This window comes from Dermacentor andersoni, chromosome 7, assembly GCF_023375885.2.
Source record: "Dermacentor andersoni chromosome 7, qqDerAnde1_hic_scaffold, whole genome shotgun sequence".
Lineage (NCBI taxonomy): Eukaryota > Metazoa > Arthropoda > Arachnida > Ixodida > Ixodidae > Dermacentor > Dermacentor andersoni.
The window spans coordinates 68,023,776-68,043,935 of record NC_092820.1 but is presented as its reverse complement, the minus strand read 5'-3'; the positions used below and the strand labels follow the sequence as shown (position 1 = coordinate 68,043,935).

The window sequence follows — 20,160 nt, the reverse complement described above, 5'->3', positions numbered from 1 at the left end:
GAGTGCCGCCCGACCAGCGTGCGGCGACATTGATGATCCGGCAGTGGCTGTCAACCGCCAGCTGCACGTTTATCGAGTGATAAAAGTGGCGGTTGAGGTAGGCATCTTCGTGCTCTTCAGGAGTTTGCATCCGCACATGGGTGCCGTCAAATGCACCCATGATGCGTGGAAAGCAAGTGACAGCGTAAAAGCAGCCTTGGGCTTTCGCACCTGCCTAGGCGACGGCCAACTGTGAAGAAAACGAGGGTGGTCACCTTTAGATTCACGCCAATGTTACGCGCGGGTTTGCACACACTCACGTGCACATATTTAGGGAGGCACACGTATGTAGTGTTATACCCCTGTCAAGTGGGTAAGTTAAGTGCACTTACGGGGAGTGCACTTCGGGACCTTGAGTAACTCTGTAGGCATAGCGCTGCTAAATGGGAAAACATAGTGTACTCAAAGAAAAAAAAAATTGTGACTGACTAAAATCATGTTTTGAAAATGTGGATTAAAATAAAAACACTTATAAAAAGCGATTGCTTTAGTTGTACCATAAATAAAAACAATCTTAATCTATATTTACTCCACATAGAAACAGATATCTTTTTCATGAGTGTTACAAGTCAAGGCCGGCCAAGACGAATGCCTAGCCAATCCAGAACATGTCGTGCGGCAAGGCGGCAGTTGATAATGCTAGAACAGAAAATGAGCGAGTTCTAGGCTATTTGTGCGCAAGAGCCCGGCGTCAATGTCAAGAATAACTTGACGATGACCTTGAAGACACAAAAGCAACTTTCGGGTACTTAGAGGATCAGCTCATGGCGAACAATTTCGCTGTTGCGGCTGTCCTCTCAGCGTATTATCCTTCCATCCATCGGGAACAGAGGTGCTTTGTGAGGAGTGACACATGGTATGAGGACACTTTACCCAAGCTAAGCAAATTTCATTTCAGACAAGTGCTATGTGTGCCTTTCAGTACATAGTGGAACCGTAAGGTGCGATCACGCAAACAGCTCTCTTTTCCGTTCGTTTGGTCTGGCTCTGACGTCACAAAGTGGGCCATCTGCAAGATCTGTGAGAGCGGGAGGGAGAGCACAGCCAATAAACGAGCGAGCTCACCCCCAGAAGTTTGCATCGCCAATTTGGGCTTCAATCAGGGACAATATATTAAGTGCAGAATGTTTGTAATGCTTTAATAGCTAAACACATAATATGAATAAAGGATTCTTACTGTTGCAGCATATAATCTGCGCCGGAAATGTCATGCAAGAGAAGAAAACTAATTTAACGGGGGACATGGGGTAATTTTTCATGCTGATTTCAAATCTGTAATTAGATTTTGATAGCTGTAGCAGTTCAAAAATTATTTCAAGCTCGTTGCGGGGCTTTTTGATGATTCCGTCTTGCTAAACCAAAAACTACATGCATGACACCATTGCTAAAGATCTACTGTAGGGGTTGGTGCTATTTTTATTCATTTGGAAGCATTTTACGGACAACAACACAATCTTGCATTTATTAGGAACATTTCTTTCTAATTAGCAGGGTATGCTATACCTCAATGTAATTTTCATGGCGGTGCAAGAGTAATAAAAATAGCATCACCCCTCAGATCATTTCAGTAAGAATACAATGATACTACCCTTGTCATTTTTGGCCAAAAACAACCCAGAAAAAACACCTGTGGCTGAGTACGGTGTGCAAAAACATTGAACTGAATTAAACGCATTTGAAGTTTCAGACAAATGTAGCTTTTGCTGAAGTGAATCTACAACAATACAAATGGCACCGTTTTGAAGCTCAATGTTTTGTAAGAATGGCCATACTAAATGTGTGACTGCGCACTCAAAATAATGGCACACTGGCCACTGAACTAGCAGAAGAAACTTTATTTACAATGTTGTGTGTCTGTTCCAGTACACAGAAAGCAAAAGAAACACTTGAGTATAGTAAAGTGGCTCTTCCACAGACAGTAAACCCATGCACAATGTTCCGAGTCTAAAGCTCAACTTTTGCTGAGAAATTTCCACTGCTCTGTACTGCGACTGCCCTACAGCAGGCCAGGACTGTGTGCCGAGTCCCTTGCTGGCTTGTCGTTTTGCGAGCCTTGCCTTTGTCGAACTGCTGTCCATGTGCTTTTTCTTTCACTTCTCAAGCCTGCTGTTGTCCTTTTCGAAACTGCGGAGCACGGAGCGACTTCCTGGGCTGTAGCGTAGTTTCACGGCGATTTCCCCGTGCTCTTTGCGACACCCTGGTTGAAGCGGCTGATAGCTTCAGCCACTGCCCTTTCACCGCTGCGTAATGAGGCACGCTGTGTCTTTGAGACTTGCTGCCAAATCACAGAGTGCAAGCTTTCGCTTGGGTTTTCAGTGATTCCGTCACTGCACCTCTCCAAAAGGGCTTTGTCGCTAAGCCGCATAAACACAGGCTACAATGCCTCGCAGACAAAGTCGGGCAGGCTACGCTTGTCTGGTGGTGGCTCCACATTGTTGGCCATGGCCCTGTTGAATTTACACCACGACTCTGGGCCTTCAGGGCAGAGGTAATGCCTGGGTGTTTGGTCAGTGGATGGCATGTGCTTTGGTGTTGCCAGCACAGCCTTTTGCATGCCTGGCACATTGTGCTTGTGACTGCGCAAGGCATAACCATAGTAGGAGGCAATCTTGACTTTTTCTTGAGTCAGTCTACCCTTACCACCAAGCTTTTTTTTTTACCAACCTTGAGCTTCTTTTTTTTGTCGATGAGGGTACATAAGCTGGCAAACATTCGTTTATGCACGTCGTTTATGCAGTCTTTTTTTGAAACCTTGATGTAGCCGTAGACTGCATTTTCAGTGAGGGCGTGGTAGGTTTTGCTGTCACCATCTGATGAAAGCATTGTAGTATACCGAAGCTTATGAATCTCGAGTGACCGCTGGAATAATTGTAAGGCTGCTTCTACTTCCATCTGGCCAGCCTCACGGTCAACATTTTTTTGGCACGCAAGTGAATGCTCGATGAGCCAGGCAGAGTGTCCTTCGTCGTCTTCTTTAGGTCCCAAGGTGCACCCTAGGCAAAAGTTAGACAACACAACATGGCCTATTACTGTGCCTGTATACATTTCAATTATACAGCTGACACATATATGCAAACTGTGCCCGCGGGTCAACCAGGTGCCGTCGTAGATAATGTCGACGTTCCCGGGTGCGTTGTCCAACTCCGCATACAAGTCCTTGACGCGAGCAACACTAGCAGCTTCGCGTTCCGCGGCAGTCGCACTGCAGGCTTACTATATAGTCTTCATGTGGCTTTGGTAAGTCTTGTGGTGAAGGCCTCAACGTGAAACATTCATGGCCGTGAAAAAGTCCGATAGAGCTGTTGTCTCTTTACCGATACTGTTGATAGCTTTCATGGCACGCATATTTACTTCAAAAAGCCTTGTCTTGGCATCACTATCACCGGATAGTCTTGGAGACGAAAAACTTTCCTTAAGGAAGTTGCACTCGTTACACGAGAGCACAAGCTTTGAACACAGCCCATAGTCTTTTTTCCCCTTCGAGAAAGTCATGCTTTTCGCGCCGCACTCTGAGCAGACAAGTAAAAAAAATGAGTTAATCACAGCAACATCAATAATAAAGAATTTTGTGCCGTTTTCTTTGCCATAGCTCTCCAGCTGAATGTCCAGTAGCTTGAGCTTACGTTCAGTCGTGCACTGCGGTGCCAAGGACTCCTTCAAGTCCGCCACATTTTTGATGTGCTCGACTGTCTCCTCTGCAGTAAAGAACACCATGTTGACGCGGTCTTGAATGTTGCTGGAAGTGCCAGATGATCCAATGACAGGATTATCCAAGAAGGTGCTGCAGCTAGGACCATGAAAGAGCAGCACCGTTGGCACCGATTCGGCTCCGACAGGTGTTCGCGGCAGCACGCCGTCATCGGAATGAACTGCCTCGGTTGCCTCAGGCGACCTTGGCAGCACGATGTCGTCCGCTTTCTTTCGCTGCGCGTTCCATGCACGCTTTCGTTTCTTGCCGTACACTTGACAAGTCTTTTTGAGGCGAGTGTCTCCGCTCGCTCCTCCCTCCCGCAGCTTGAGCAAATGAGTCAACCGAGAAATTCACTTCCGAGCGGGCTCGATCACGACCAATAGTGCGTTACGTGATACCCATATTGTGCACACTACGACGACATTACATGAAACCGGTAAGCTACTATAAAAGATAAAAGCGTGCAAGAAATGGCAGATGGCGAGTGCTTACGATCATGGTATTCAATGCGTAGAACCCTTTTCTCGACATGAAGCTCGCAGTCTCGCTCGAACTGAGTCCTTCAGGCTGTTTGATGGCTATGAGTGTCCTGTCGACACAAGCCACTACACCAGGAATGCGGTCGCAATCTGCAAAAGCTGCCTTTGCACTAGCCTGCAGGTGTCAACGGGAAGCTCACCCAACCCAGTTGCCGGCCCACCACAGTAATTGCTTCTGTGTGAATGCTCTCGCTCACGGAAGCCTGCCCCATGGATACGAAGAATTCTTCACTGCTGAAGGATCTTTGGAAGCTCCCTGTCTCAAAGAAACTGAGAGTGCAAAGCACCTTGTCTTGTGTCGTGATACCACCGGTCCAAAGGCCACTGATGGCGACTTCCAAATGTTCGCAGAGCCACCACACAGTGCTTTTCGAGAGCCTGAAGTGCTCGCAGAACTCTTCCTCTGTCAGCTCGTCAAATGCGTCCTGAAGTCGCTGAGTTTGCCCAAGAGACTCTACTTCCATGTTCTTTTCTGCACCCCATTGCTTCAGCGTGGCTGTGAAAAGAGCAAATGTAGAAACAGAAACAGATTAAAAAGCTCTCCAGTGACAGCTGTCACAGCACAACTCAGAAGAAGCTTGAATGGAAGCTGGAATTAAGCTAGTGTATGTGAATTAAACCACTGGCACTGTTTGTGGCAGCCGTTAATACATTGCAACTTAGCAACAGTTCGACGTTTTCTAAATATTTTTTTTTTTCATCAATTCACCTGCAACAACAGCAACCTTCTCGGGTGTCAGTGGCTCTTTAGGCAGTTCACCTAGGCATTTTTTTCGTGGCGCCACCATGCCTCTGACGCTCTTCTTTTCTATGACATCTTTTCCCCACACAGCTTCAGCCGTGTCCTTTACAACAAGTGTTGGCTTGACGTTGCACATGATCTTTAAAGCAGCTTCAGCCCGTACAACTCCCTTGGCAAGGTGGAACTGTGAGAAGAAGCAATATAATACATACAAAGTCATAATGAGGCAGCAGACCAGGAGGAAAGTGAAAGAAATTTTAAAATAATAGAAGGCATCAGCTTTCTGCCTAAGGTCAAAGGTGTACTTAGCTGGAATTGTGGTAATGGCTTATTGACTAATCTGCTTATACTCATTGCCATCATCTAAGTACGTGAAGTTAGCAGCTGTTGTTGCATTGCTGCTGTTTGGCCTGCAAAATAAAGGTCACTTGATTACGTTTTTTTTGTTGCGTTCTGCAAATTAGTAAAAAACTGCACTCACAATGACAAGAAATCGAATGACAACTTTCAAGCCATTTCGACTGCTGCTTTTGTAGAAAAAAAAGGAGTACACACTTGTACCAATCACTTTGTAAAAGGACATCAAATGTGGTACATATCTATACCTAAGTATTTTTGGTGTATAAGGAAGCTTGCATTGAACTTGAAGATTGCTTGAAGAAGTATTGAGTCTGATAAAAAAAAGCTGAAAACCTCAATGCTGCCAATATGAGCCTTGTCGAACAGCACACCTGCACATGTAAAAACACTCGGAACACCAAGGAGGTCTATCAGTGAAAGATGAAAACACACTGAATAATCTGTTTGATTGTTGGGGAGTATTCAGCATGCTAAAATATGGTACATAGGTGTACCCTTGTCCATAGATCCGCACTTGAAAAGAGTGGGATGATTCTGACCCCCTCAAGCCATAAATGGTTAAATGAAGTATCACTGAGTACACAAAGGAAGTGAGCTAAAAGGATGCAGTTTTGTACTTCGTAGAAATAAGGTTCAATATTGCAGCGTTAATATTTGTACTATTTTATCACAATTGGTTAACAGCATATCACAGTCTACGCATATCACAGTCTACGCATATCACAGTCCACGCATATCACATCACAGCATATCACAAGCAATTATGCAGTTCTGGAGAAATGAAAATGATAAAATTGAGAATTTCGGATTCTTTGTATGGATAAGCGAGGTATTAAAAGCATAGCACTAATAAAGACAAACAAATATAAAAAATCAACATAAACAAAAGCTACGTGCCCACCTCCTATATGACTCCCTTGGCACCAAAACTGAAAAATGGGGCTATAAACACTGCATTAATTGACTTACAGGTTAATCCATTTCTTTCTCCAGTTCTGCAACAAGCTGCATAATTTTAACTTTACATTTTGATGCCATATTACGTGGCATCTTATCCAAACTTAGGCCTACAGACAAACCAAACGCCTCATTGCCATACATTCTTTTCTCAAGTTGGCCCAAAAGTTGATCTTCAAAGCTGTCTGTCTTGTCTTCCTTTTTTGGCTTGGGTGGAGCGTCACTATATCTCTCGGTTACCGATGTTGGTGGTACTGCCAATGATGCTTGCATTGTTGGTGATGCTAGTTCGGGTGGAGTGTCCAGAAAACTTTCAACTGCTGATGGTGACAGTGGTGTGCTGTACATTCCTGACAAAATGCTTTCAGCGGTCTCGCCAACATCATCACTACCCGAGTAGGAAGGGGCTTCCGTGCTGCATGTAGTTCTGCAGAGAAAAGGCTGACATTATTCGAGCAAAAACAGGCGTGCAATTGTAAGGCCAAACGAAATTGGTTTTGCAGCCATTTCATTTGGCTGCATCGCTCACTGAGAATGCTGAAGGCTTCTTTGGAGGAATAATATTGTTTATATATAGAGAATAATATCCTGTAGACACTTCAGAAAAAGAAGTTTTAAAAGTCGTGTGCACAATCGTAGTTAACCCCAATGAGACAGGCAATTCTTTCGAGGTATTCAGTGTCCAATTTATAGTTTCATGCAAGTACTAAAGCGATATGAGAAAAATAGCACCCTGAACATTTCGTGCTAAAAAGAAAGAAAAGGGCAGATGCGGCCAGCTCCAGCAAGCTCGTGCGTCCTTAATGAACACAAAAAAAATACATGGCTTGCACCGACGTCGCATCCGGTCACCGTGAGACGCCTGTTGGCCTTGCTGACGAACTGCTGCCGGGCCACTCCTTGCTTACTGCTGCCTCTGTCAGCTCGCATTGTGTTGGTTTGCAACCACTTGCAGCTTCAATATGGTTTTGTGTGCAGTTGTTGGCTGCTCCAACCGTAGCGACAGCTCCAGGCAAAAAGAAGCCTACTAATGCGAACTTTTTCTGAATTCCGAAGATGGTCGTAGACATGTGCGCACGCCCTAAGACACTCAGCACAAATCTGCGCACGTTGTGGCTGGCTCGCATTAATCGAGCCGATCTGGACCCCCAGAACCTCAATTTACATGTGTACGGAGCGCACTTCGTGACAGGTGCCGTGAACTAAATGTTCACGAAAACGTGGCAAGCAAGGACTACACCCTGAAGAAGTGAATGTTTTGGATTCGCAAGGACGCCATTCGATTTGTTTGATAGCATGAACCCAGGCGGGCCCGTCGCTGCATCTCGGCTACAGCATTAGGCAAGCAGATGTGGATCGCCACGAGCGCAGCAAGCGACGACGGTAGAGAAAGCGGCGTGCCGAGGCCGAGGCAACCAATCCGGCCGCGCCAGAACAGCCGTGCTGTGTGTCCGCAGCCGTGCCTGATCCCCCATCACCACAAGCCGAGGAGGCTGACGCCACAGAAGAAACTGGTGAGTCAGCCTTGTACCATGCCTTTATAGCCTTAACTAGCTGCCGTCTTATACCACTGTCAAGCGGGCAAGTTAAGTGCACTTATGGGGAGTGTACTTCGGGACCTTGAGTCACACTTTAGGCAACGTGCTTCTTAACGGGAAGACAGAGTGCACTCGCAGTAAAAAAAAATGGCGAGACTAAGAGCGCGTTTTTTAAAGATGTAAATTAACAAGAGAAAGCTACTAAAAAGCGATTGTTTTAAGTAGAATTACATATAAAAACAAACTTCATCTATTTGTCTCAACAAAAAACGAAGATGTTTTTATTATAAGTGTGTTGCAAGTCAATGCTGGCCAAGACGAATGCCTAGCCAATCCAAAACAACATGGCGGCGTGCGGCGAGGCGGCAGTTGATCCTGCTCATGATCCTGCTAGAACAGAATATGAGCGAGTTCTAGGCTATTTGTGCGCGAGAGCCTGGCGTCAACGGCAAGAACAACAACTAGACGATGACCTTGAAGACGCAGAAGCAACTTTCAGGTACTTGGAGGATCAGCTCATGGCGAACAATTTCGCCATCCTGGCTGTCCTGGCAGAGTGTTATCCTTCCACCCATCGGGAACAGAGGCGCTTTGTGAGGAGTGACACATGGTTTGGGGACACCTTACCCAACCTAAGTGAATTTCATTTCAGAAAAGCGCTACGTGTGTCTCCCTCCACCTTTCGGTACATAGTGGAATCGTGCCACCCGGTCCTTGAGCGGCAAACCACCAACATGATGACGCCGATCTCTGTGGAAAAACATGTCGCAGTGGGGCTATACCGCTTGTGCTCTAGCGCCGAGGACAGAACGATTGCCCACCTCTTTGGTATAGGTCGCTCCACTGTGAATGTTCTACATCAAGAATTCTGTGTCGCCATGGTGGACCTGCTTGAAGGGGAATAATTACAAATGATACATCCCAACAAAATGAGTGCCCACGTTTGTGAATTCTACGCCTTCACAGGCTTCCCGCAAGCCATTGGCGCCTTGGATGGCTGCCACTTTCCTGTCTCGCCGCCGAAAGAGCATGCCACGGACTATTATAACTACAAAGGCTGGTAGGTCCCTTCACCTCTAGCAGACTAAATTTTGCAATTAGCGCGATTGTATATCATTATGACGTAGAGATGAATGGCAGTTTTCTTCGCAGCTAAGGGTTCATGCGGGATTCTATACGGGATGATATATACATATCAGGCATTGTATATGTAAAGATGCAAAAGTTGCCTACTACCTAGCAGCATGCATACTTAATGGTATGAACGTGTTTATGATGGAATATTAAGAGCCATGGCAGATGACGTGCGTGTAACTCAATACTGCACATACATCTGCACCGTTTCTGACAGATATACGATTTGCATAATTTGTAACACTATGTGTCTCCTGTTGTATGCGTGCATTTATATGTGCCAGTTTAAAATGTTTTCTGTTGAATGCTTTCAGTATAAATATTGCTCGCAGGAGTCATCCTAATAATATTCTGTTTTACATTATGCAGCAAATTACAGTCAACACACTTGTCTACAGTGCTGAAGCAGTGAGCTTCAGTTCAGAGAAAGTTAACTTCTAGCTTGGCTACAGTATAATCGCTACAGTGCAAGTCACATGGCAGTTTGTATGCCTGTGCACCTTCAATACTGATTGCCTGCCTAAAGATGGCAATTCCTGTAGGCAACAGGGAGTCATTTCAGTGCTCTAGACAACTGTAGTGAAGACTACTTCCATGCGTATCTTCATAGCAATTGCTGATGAACCCACATTTGCTTTCCCACACAGGTACAGCATCATACTCCTCGCAGTAGTGGATCACAAATACCATTTTCAGTATATAAACGTTGGAAGTTCCGGAAGGTGCCACGATGCCAGTGTTTATGGCCAATCGAAGCTGCATACGCTAATCGAGAATGGGACCTTCAGCTCTCCCATGCCAATGATAGAGGGCACCAATGTTCCACTGATTCTTTTGTGTGACCAGGCATTTCCCTTGTCACTGAACCTGCAAAAGCCATTTCCAAATGCTCAGCCTGGAAGCCGTGAAGCAGTGTTCAACTACAATCTTTCAAAGACTAGGAGGATTGTCGAGAATGGTTTCGGGAGGCTAAAGGCACGCTTTCGCTTTGTGATGAAGATAAGAGCATGGAGTGCCGGCTGAACAAGGCCAAACTGGCTATTCGAGCTGCTTGTGTACCTCACAATATCTGTGAGGCAACAAAAGACAGTGTAGAGCCCCAGCGGGAAAGCGAGACACGTGCATTGGACTTGCATGCGCAGCCATCATGCAACACAGAAGAGTGTAGTGGGGGAGGGCAAGAGGTAAGGGACGCCCTAGCAAGTTATATTTGGAAAAAGGCCCAACACATGCCATGACTGAGTGCAATAGGAACCAGGCTGAAGTGAAGCAGGCATTTTTGACTGTGTCACTGTGTTTTTTTTAAAGACGAACTGTTACATCTTGCTGTTTGACTAATGTGGCAGTTTTGGTGTGACATGACTTGAAAAATAAAGCCCAACCCAACCCAAGGCACAGACAGAGGACAGTAAAGAAGGATACGAGGATGTCAATGAGAGCAGAGCTCTGTCTTTACCTGGAAAACGAACTGTAGCACAACAGAATGGCAACATGCAGTGAGAGCACACGTGCGGCGTGTCTGCATTCTATTGTCTCATTCTCTGCTGGGCTAGTTTGCTTTTCAGACCATCAACCAACAAGCTTAAAAAGCCATGCTGCCATTATCTGGCTAAGAAATATTTAAAATGTACATTGAGTTGTCACGCCAATAAAAAAAGGACTGCAAGGGCACACATCATGTCTGGCATCATTTATTTATTTATACATCTTTTGCATTATTTCGAGCAGCTTGTCCTCCCGAGCTTCGCTCCGCTTCAATATCTCGAGCCGCTCCCTTTGTATTGCCACAGTCTCGGTTCTGTGGCGCTCTAGTGAGCAGTGCAGTTGACGTTGCTCTTCTAACAATTCTGAAAGCAGTCTTGTGGGAGGAACCAGCCTTTTTTTCTTTGCAGCTGTTGCTGTAGTTGCAGGTTCCTCTTCAGTAGCAGGATAGAGTGGTGAGGCTTCCACCTCGTGACAATCTGAGCTTCGCTCAGAAAGTGAATCAGTACGTGTGTCTGGGGGCTGGCCCACTCCACCGCACACCATGCCATTGAACAGCTGAAGAAAGAATAAAAACATTGTTGTGTGCAAAAAAAAAAATGCAAGCATAAACAAACATCTGCAAACAAATATGTGCTCATGGAGTGATGGCTTCTGCTATTCTGCTGACAATAAATGTAACATTTGTCATTTTACTCAGTGTTCCTAAGGAAGTTCATCCATTTTTTATAATGTTTTCAAACATAAACATGCATAAGAGCATGAACCAACTCGCCAAACCCTGAATTTTGAGCCAACAAAATATATGTTGCACTGTATGTGAATATGACTGCCAGTGCATCGTACTATATCAACTCGACTGGCTGACACCTCCACCAGTTACTACCGAACGATGTTACGGTGGATACCTCCTCTGGAGAGGTTCCATCAATGGCACTACATCCACTTTCTTCCATGAGGGTGAAATCATTGGCTGGCGGTGAGCCAAGGAAACTGTGGAGGTCCCAGTAAAACTTCCATTGCATTCCTCCAGATCCGGTCTTTGGTCCAGTCCTGGTCAGTAGCCTGAAATAGAATTAAAAAAAAATGATGCCACAGTTTGCAGCAATGCACAATCACAATACTTTCTTTGTAGTTAAGGGAAATAAAGCAGACTGAATATGTTAATTCTGTGGCTTAACTGCTGCGACAACGAGCAATTTCCGACTCGCTGCTTTGGCTTTTGGCTGCTGAGCCACAATCGAATCCTGTCAGCTACGCCTGCTTTTATATGGCGAACTGCAAAAACGTGCGAGTGCTGTACAACGCCATTGCACGTTAGGGAACCCCAGGTGGTCAAAATTAATCCGGGACTGTTCACCATGCCTTCTTTAGTGGCCCAGGTGCAACTTTGGGACAAGCACCAATGCCAACAAAAGAGTGACATAATAAGAGACGACGAATACATGAAATAATTCAGCTGCCTCAAGTAAATGTACAATGTACAATGACGCTGTTAAGTAGAATATAAATCAGCTTTTACCTGTATTTGTTGCTCATATTCTGGATCTTTTTTTTTTTTTCACTTCGTGCTTTTCATGATGCCCACTGCACGGAGCCGTTCAGAAATGGCCATGTACACCTCGAGGTTTCTTTTGGCACCGCGCAGATTTGGCGAGACGTCTTCCCATATATTGATCAGCGCACGCGTCTCCTCACCTGTCCAAGTTATGCGCTCTTTGCCTTGGCAGCTCTTCAGATCATTTTGAGCTGCCATGTTCGACACACTTGGCGCACAATTTCAGAGGACAGGCGACGACGAGCTTCCAAGAGTGGTCACCCAAAGCAGCGCAAAGATGGTGAGTTCGATATGTAGGTATGTAGCTACACTGCAAAATGCCACGCACACGTCTCAAAGCACGACCGGTGTGGTCAGCATGCTTTCTCACCAAAACAAACACGAACTGAATGAACATGGCGGTGCTGCCGTGCCGCATCATTCTGGCACTGTTAGTTGCGTACATGATAAATTCGTTTCTTTATTGTGCTGTTTCGCTTCTCACTAAACACAAATTATATTGTTAAAAGTGTTCATTAACTAAAATTAACTTCTTTGCCCTTTTTCTCTGCATTACATTTTGCGTCGTTGAAAGCGTTGGCGACAAGGCTAGGCACTCCTTCATATCGTTGGCGGCGGGCTACGCACTCGGCCAGCAAAGTGCGTTCCGTGAACGTACGCTGACTTGAGTGCACTCATCTGAGAGTACACTCCGCTGCAATGTTAAGATTTGGGAAAGTGCACTTAAAAACCGAGTGCACTCGCCGTAAGTGCACTTAACTTGCCCGCTTGACAGGGGTATTACATTCTGGCCCTTCGCCGGCCTCCTTCATTCACACACCTAAATGAGAAACATTCTCTTGCAGGTGTTTATGTACAGACCAACCATGTTGCAACTTGTACTGTTTTCGGCTCCTTGAAAACAAGCACAGCTCTCCGCCCGCGTCGCGAGCAAGGGTACGAGGAGCAGCTGCACCAAAAAACATGGAAAGAAGTTTGTAAAGTGCTGCACTGGTGCGGTATATGAAATACCTTTGACCTGCGGGAAAACTGTGGGCCAAATGGGTAGATGCGTGAATAACCATCCAGCTGAACATGTGCGGTCGCTGAAAGAAGGAGGTGCGCATCTTTCGCAACATTGTGCAACTTGCACTGCGTGTGACTGAGCGGCAGAACATTCGCCACAAAAACAATGCCAGTACAGCAAGAAGTGCGAACCACGGTTCGGAGAGAGAAAGATTCTTGGCAGGAGCAGAGGCACGTGAGGTTTTGAAAGCATTCTATATAAAGAAAAGAGGAAAAAACTGTGTTAGTGATACTTCCGTGACCCTCTTCAAAAGCGAAATCTAGAACGGTTTGGCAGATGATGCATTATGGTCATTGTGCGCATGTCTGTGATTTTCCTTATATTTGCTGATTTTTCAGTGAATAAAGATAGATGAAGTTGGCGCTTGTCCTGTGTTGTTCTCCCTCTTGTGATTGCTTAGTTGGCGCTGTTCCTTCCTAATTCAAGTATGCACCACCTAGCCCAATGAATGTTGTCCTGAACTGTGTTTGCCATACTGTCTTTATCTTCATCTGTAGTCGTGAGGTGTTAATGTCCCTATCCCTCAAAAGACTGGGATCTTCATAGCTGTTCTTTTTGGCCTGCGTCATACAGCTGTTAGCCGCACCCTTTTTTTTTTCATTTCGAGGAATCTTCTTTACTCAATGCAACACTTCGTTCCTGAACCGTCACTAGCCGCTGTCAAGGCAACTATTCCAGCATGAGAACTTCAATCTGGCCTACTTGCTATTTACTGCATATCATATCAACCGCAAATAAAGAACACAGAAAGAAGGGCCATCTGTGCAAGATATATGCTTCAGAAGAACTTCAGTTTGGCCTAGTTGGTGTTTACTGCATATCATATTGACCACCCGTGTCATTTATGTGTTCTCTTCCACTGTCCCCATCTCTATTTGCGGTCAATATGATATGCAGTATTCCAGCATGCTTTAAGGTACACTACCCTAAGTGCCGTTTTATTATAGACTGCACTGAAGTGAGAATGCAAGAGCCACCTACTGTAGAACAGCATCGAGCTCTTTTTTCACACTACAAGGGATGCTACACACTGAAGTTTTTCATTGGAATCTTGCCCGATGGTGCAGTGACTTTTGTATCGGAGGCTTACGGAGGTCGAGCTTTATAACTTTAGTCAGGCTTTCTCAATAGAATTGAGCCAGGGGATGTTGTGTTAGCCGACAAAGGTTTTCCAGGTATAAAAACACCAGTGGAAGGAAACAATGGCATTGTTGTCTTGCCCCCTTTCTCTAAAGGAAACATGCAATTTACACGAGCTCCAGCAAACATACATTTCTCAGGTATGCATCCATGTTGAAAGAGCTATTCAACGTATAAAAATGTTTACTATTATTAATTTTCGAGTACCTAATGACCTCATTCCTTATATGAGTGATATCATGCGAATGTGTTGCATCCTGGTGAATCTGCAACTGCGAATTCTAAACACAAAAGCTTGAACAGTCATAGACAAATTCCGTAGAGCATCGTGCTACTCATTCTGAATTAGGAAATGAACCTTTTCACACTTTCAGCCTATATTATATGTTATGTACATGTTATGATAAATTAAGAAATTTCACCAAAATTTACTGCTTCAAATTGAAACTATGGCGTGGAAAGGTTCACCTTCACAGTTGTATTATATGCATTGGCAGGTGATCCAGCACAGCATTAGTCGTTTTACCAGCATTCATCTTGTAAGGAACCATTGCATGTGTGAGTGACCTCGGGCGTGTATTGCAAGTACGTATTGTGAGAGCTAGGCCCATCATTCTTGTTGTGTACAGATTTTATGGGAATTGTTTAGAGTTTGAGGATTTTCACTTTCGTATTAACAATGGAACAAACTGTAGCCTTGGGTAGAAATGCAAAAGACCTGTGTATGTAAATTTAATGCACATTAGAAAACCCAGGCAGTCAAAATTAATGCAAAGCCCTCTACCATGGTGTCTCATAGCTCTTAACAGAGCTTCAATAATCACGCTTTAGAGCTGAAAAGTAAATGAAACTGCAGCAACATGTTCATCTATGTTGTGTGTAAAATAGCATAATTTGACTTGACATAGTGCACATGGTGCTGTGTACAGTACTCTCAATAAGGTTCCTTTTGATTTGATTTCGCTAAAGTGGAACTCAGTGAATGCAAGCTGCATCATTTGTGCTACTCTGTTGTACTAACGCCAAGCTCGTTTCATGTTTATTGTCTTTGCACTCATGCTTACAGACAAAGCACAAGAATATTTAAAGGAAATGTCTGTTTTGCCAAGAATAAGAATATTTCATGGAAAGGAAGAAAGTCAACTATATAAGCAACAGGTTTGTGGCCTGTAGGCAACGCTAGGCAGATCACTAGCAAACTATCCCAGTCAAAAAAAAAAAAAAAAATGGTACCAATTGGAAAATTTTCAATTGTAAATTAGTACACAGTTGGACCAATTGGACCAACTGAAATGTGACCAATTGTACCCAATGGGCACCAACTGTTTTGAACCAATTGGTTGGAATGAACCAATTGGTTGGAATGACCAATTGCACCAATGGGCAATACAGTCAATACCAATTGGCTATAAACAAAACATGAAATTTATGGAATACACAAAGCAAATGTAGTGAAATTTTATTAAAAAAATAAATAAATCCTACTGCAGATAGGCTTAGCTGCTGATCGATTCTCATGGTCTGTCTTCTGGCAGCTCCTTGGTTGCTCTGATCGAAACAGTGTAGGAATAAAAGGCAAAATGAATATGCAGGCACTATAAATTCTAGCGCATGGAGAATATGGCAAAAGCTCTATAATGACAAATGGGCTGACAATTTCCTAAAAGCTAGCTGGTCTCTAAATACCAAGAAGATAATTGCAGACAATATTTGTGGGCAATTAAATATGATCCGAGTATGGCATGCATATATATAGTACTGTGGACACTGCATGCACAGGCAACATTATTTTTCTACAACTTCATCCCTCTGGCCTGCAATGTGACCATGCAATTAACCAGCTTTCAAGCCTTTTGGCCATCCTCACAATGTCGCTTATCTTTTCTACAATGAAGCGATTCATTTGTTTCAATGCCCCAGGCATTTCGGCCACCAGTCCTTTTTTTTGAAGCCGCTCCTTGTACCATTCTGCGGAACAAAAGTAAAGATACACACACAATAAGCAGGAAATGTAAAGTTTCACTAGCCGAACCCAGTTAATAACAATTTGAAGTATTAGACGTGATGACATCTATTCTTCACTCACCGCGTATCACAGACACTTTCCATGGCGACACCGGCTCTTTCCTCGGGCGGTCAGGAAAGCGTGGACAGTGCTTTCCTGCAATGTGTAAGAACAAAGAAGAATGCAAAGATAATTAGAGAACAGATTGAAAATAGCCATAGGAAATTTCTTAACTTGCAGTTACCTTGCAGAGACCGCCCAAGCAGCTCTGCTGGACAGCACACCGCTGTCAAAAGATCTTTAACAAACATCGAGTCTTTTGTTTTGGTTTGTATCCGCCTCCAAGCAGAGCTTGCTATTTCAAGCCTGCTACCAATGTCAGTTTGTAAAAGAATACAAATCACAAATTAAAAAAAAAAAACAACCAACAAAAACTGAATATGCCAGCTATACACTTGTTGAAGAGAAGGAATAGGAATAAACCCTTCTTCCCGAACTCATAAATGACAAGTTACATACTGTATCAGGCAGCTGAGGTGCGTGTACTGCTGGCAATGCTAACTGTGGTTCCTGTGAATTGGCTGCACGAAGTGAAATATGAAAAAGCATCGAAACAATGGTTATTTTTTATTAATCGAGTATACTGCCTGCACAACCTATTCACTGCTCTTCACACACACCAAAGAAAAGCTCTTTACCTTGCTTGCAGTCCAATGAATCCAGCAGCTCTCTATTTAGAGCTCGGAGCTCTTTAAGTTCTTCTTGTGGCTTAACTGTTGAGCTAAGGCGGGCCACTTCTCGAGCTGCTGAAAGTTGAGTTTTTTGCTCTGTGCGGTCTTTTTCTGTGAGCTTTTTATTTTTTGCAGCAAGTATCTCCAACAATTTATTGCTGGGCCCTTCCCGTTTTTTGTTTTTTTGTGTCTGTAAAGAGAAGCAAATAGCATATCACACAGATATTACGTCACTCTTGATTCGCAAGCACAAAAGAAATATCACCACTATACGAAAAAATATGTTTACCTGCATTGCGACGTCCTTGTCACTGTCCTCACTGTCGCTGCTGCTGAGGATTCTTTGGACTCTAACACGCTCACTTTTCATCTTTCTTTTCAGGTCATCCTCAGACTCTGAAAAAAGAAAAACAATACCAAATTTATAATGCTGATGCTGGGCCAGTAGCCTGCAGTAGTGTGCAAAACACGGCACACCCTTTAGCTATAAGAGTCCTCAAATTAAAAGAAAGCATGCTCTCATTTTATATATATGGCATTTCAGCATACATTAAATTCGTCAAGCATTTAAAAACAGGATTTACACAGAAATGATAGCATTTTCAGCAGCATAACTGCAAGCCATTACACAGGTCAGGAATATAAGTAAGCTAATGTAAGCTAATTAAGTGAACTAGCCAGTGTCCATTCCAACTAGTTGCTTGGTATGTGTGAGAATTTGTCAAATACGTTTGCAGATCCGGGGAAAAAATAGTGAGCTGGTGACACTGTGCATGCAGCCTTTGACGAATTTCTCAGCTGTATTATGGTTGGCTGAGAAATATTTCGGAATAGGAAACATATACACAGCTCAACAGCACAAATCGTACCAAACGGGCAATGGCATTTAATGCAATTATGTGCTGCTTTTGACCACTGATATATGCAGTTGATCTACACGTGCGGATTGAGGCTGATAGGGTACTTCGATATATATATATATATATATATATATATATAAACTGTTCCAAAAGAAACCATTTGACACGCATATATCCCTGCATGCATGTACCAACTTGCGCAAGTCCAAACATGGTGAAAGTTCTCGAGGCTTAATTGACTACGGTGCGGCATGATCGGGTGTTTGTGTGTTTGTGAAAGCCACGTACATAACATCAAAAGCGCTAATTGTTTTCTTATCAAACGTGTACATGCACAATCATTTAAGCCCGGAAATTCTTGGCGACTAAGCGCTGTTCGCATTTTTTTTTTTTTCGAACTATATATATACATATAGCTTGAAGCAGCAATGCAAAATATTAACACACTGCATTCTGAGGTTATTTGAACCATTGATTATTTTCGTGCAATCAAACACATAAGGAGCATATCAGTGTGATGAAGGCCAGCGTGGACTGACATATATTCACACGTACGTATATATATATATATATATATATATATATATACGTATGCACGCGCACACTTACACACACACACACAAAATATCGCAGCTAGTTTGCATGAATTAGCAAGCTTACCTCCAACGAGAATTCTGGCGTGATAAAAATACGCTTCGCCATCTTCGGTCAGCTTGACGTTATAAAATGTCCGGAAGTCATCGCCAGTCTTGAATCCTTTGACTTCTTCAATTTTAACCACTGCACATCTGCGGTCATCCTGGTAACGCACGTACGCATGTGTTATCATTCTGGTTCCATGCTTCACGCGCGCAGTACAACCACGATCGAAGCGTCAAACCGATGGCACTAAGCGCACACCAAGACGAGCCTCGTGATGAACCTCGTGTTGTTGTCTAAACACGATAGTGTTGCTATAACAACCCTGCCTTTTATGCTTCTTTATGCAAATTGTTTTTTGTTTTTTATGCCTTTCAAGGCAAAATGTCAGACCATGGTTATTTATATATATTGTGTTGTTTTTCAAATTTTACCACCATATAAACTATTTGAAACATAATTATATATAACATTGTCAGCAATTACTAATTGCAAAAGGTTTAACGATGTAATTATATGACAACACTGTAGGTGAAGAAATACATGAAAACATTTTGGAGCAAGGTATACAATGTAATTTATTTTATTAATAATTTATTTTATTGGTATTTCTGGGCTCACCACACCTTTGATCTCCACTATGTCAGCGGCGACCCAATGCGAAAGATAAACACATTGACATCGACATACTCGGCATGTTCACCACGATGTTCACCATGCTTTCTCCTGTAGTGTTATCCAGGCCTTAAATCGTGTGGTAGTTAAAGTGTGGCATGACTTGCAATAGAATAATGGAACCGTTGAAAAAACGCAAGAAGCGTGGACATTACAAAAAATACTTGAATCTTGGTGCCAAGTTCTTCGTGTCTAGTTCTACAGATTCATCGACGCAGCTCCGAATGGCAGGTGCAGAAGCGGTGCGTAATTCAGTTTCTTTCAACTGAAGTGTGTCGAATGATCGAGTGCCGAAAAGTAACCAGATATGGCGTGCTGTCTGCAGAAATCCCAGCTGGGCAGTGTTTCCTGCGATCTTAACCTGGATGACAGCATAACGACGCACTGAGAATGCAACGCGGAGGCGTCGACTGCGCCGGTCGGTGCACATTGCATGGAATATTCCCAGGACGGTCGTGCAGCGTCTGCTGTAAACCTTGAATGCTCCAGCACTAATGTGTGCCAATGCGACTTTCCCGGAAATGTCGGTTTGGTAAGCATACGCAATGTTCCCACTCGGTTCGATCTACAATTGGTCAAATGCATTCCTGCGATATACTTCCTAGTGCAACTTTTCTATTTGATGCATTTGTTACTAGACTGACTACATTAGTTGTCGACAAGCAAATAGACTACCAGCCCTGCATTTGAAATTTTCTCTAGGGCACTGAGCAAATCAAATTATGATACCTCTCACTCATATTTAAATAGGTGAGATTTACTTAATATTACTGTTTGTTCACAAACAATAATATATTTACAGGTAGAGCCTAACAAAGATGCACAAGAGCAAGCCTCAGAAAAAAAGGACTTCAGCCAGCCAGACATGCAACACGAAGATTCTGGACAAGGGGAGGACAGCAGCCTGCCAGTTGCTCAAGACGAAGAATCTGGACAAGGGGAGGACTCGAGCCAGCCATATGCACAAGAGGCAGACTTGGAGATAGAAGTTCCCTGTTTTTTTA

General features: G+C 43.8%; 2 long non-coding RNA genes across 2 annotated transcripts in view; both read left to right on the top strand.

Moving 5' to 3' along the window:
* LOC129385756 (uncharacterized) overlaps positions 1-20,160 on the top strand; it is a 114,938-nt gene that overhangs the window by 60,682 nt on the left and 34,096 nt on the right. The window lies entirely within an intron of this gene.
* Positions 3,664-13,474, top strand: LOC129385758 (uncharacterized). Its single transcript, XR_008613304.2, has 2 exons — positions 3,664-7,842; positions 12,886-13,474. It is a non-coding gene; the product is annotated as an uncharacterized lncRNA (long non-coding RNA).